The following is a 1,044-nucleotide window of genomic DNA, read 5'->3' on the forward strand; positions in this document are numbered from 1 at the left end:
GCATTAAACAGACCTGTTTAATGCCGTTGTCAAGGTGACGGAGCTGATCATGGATGGTTTGCAGTTCCTTCCTCATGTCCTTCTCACTGTCTGACAGCACAGGAAGTTGACTCCGCAGACTTCCCAAAACCTGTTTTACTCTACACACACACATACATACACTTAAGTGGTTGTATCTTAGTTACAATTAATTCAATAAGGAAGTTCTGAGTTCAGAAAAACATGCCCATTTCAACATTTTTCTATTTAACTAATTTCAAAGAAAGGTGAACCTGTTAATAATGGCTTCTTGACGGTACTTGGCATCTTCATATTTATCAGCCAGGCGCTCCGCAGCCTCTCTCAGGCTTTTTCTACAACACACCATCACATTTACCATCTTTAGCACAGGCACATACTGCCGTAAACCACAGCGTTAATAACTCTTCTGTGCTGAGCCCACTCATACTGTATATTTCCAGTGTCTACCACACTCAATAATAACATGAGGTTTTGCTTTCTATTTGTAGTACTCGTACATGTAGTTATTCTCAATGACTCAACTGAGCTAAATGTGTTTCTGTATGTGAGGTTGTGATTAGTGCTATTCAGGCAGTGCTGGGGTCACCTCTCCTCTCTACAAAGAGCAAGATCCTCCAGCTGCTTATTCTTCTGGCCGGTCAGGAGCTTTACTCTGAAAAGGGGACAATCATGAAATAATTGATCAAAGATGTATTTACATGGACTGCAACAGTTTCACACTACTAAACAATAAATGTTGATTAGGCGGTTTATGTGGAACACTTTTTTCCTGTACAGAGTATATTTCTATTTCAGATTTAAATGAGAGCATGCAGTGCTATAACTGAAACATAGTACTGCACTGGTACCATGGTGCAAATGAAAATACTATAGTAGTTGTATATATTACAGTTCAAATGTTTGAGTCAATAAGATTGATTATTTACTAATTTTTTTGATTGATTGTAAGAAGTCTTTTATACTCACACATTTAATGAATCACAAATAATGTAAAAACAGTATTGTGAAAATTTATTAAATCAT

The 1,044-nt window shown here is 37.1% G+C and overlaps 1 long non-coding RNA gene across 1 annotated transcript; it reads right to left on the reverse strand.

The window, feature by feature from the left end:
• Positions 1–14: 14 nt before the first annotated feature.
• On the reverse strand, positions 15–863 carry LOC107735897 (uncharacterized). Its single transcript, XR_001639541.1, has 3 exons — positions 608–863; positions 273–353; positions 15–140 (listed from the first exon to the last, which is right to left on the reverse strand). It is a non-coding gene; the product is annotated as an uncharacterized LOC107735897 (long non-coding RNA).
• Positions 864–1,044: the final 181 nt, after the last annotated feature.

The sequence above is a fragment of the Sinocyclocheilus rhinocerous genome, unplaced genomic scaffold (genome assembly GCF_001515625.1).
Source record: "Sinocyclocheilus rhinocerous isolate Xijiao unplaced genomic scaffold, SAMN03320098_v1.1 C36357581, whole genome shotgun sequence".
Taxonomy (NCBI): Eukaryota; Metazoa; Chordata; class Actinopteri; order Cypriniformes; family Cyprinidae; genus Sinocyclocheilus; species Sinocyclocheilus rhinocerous.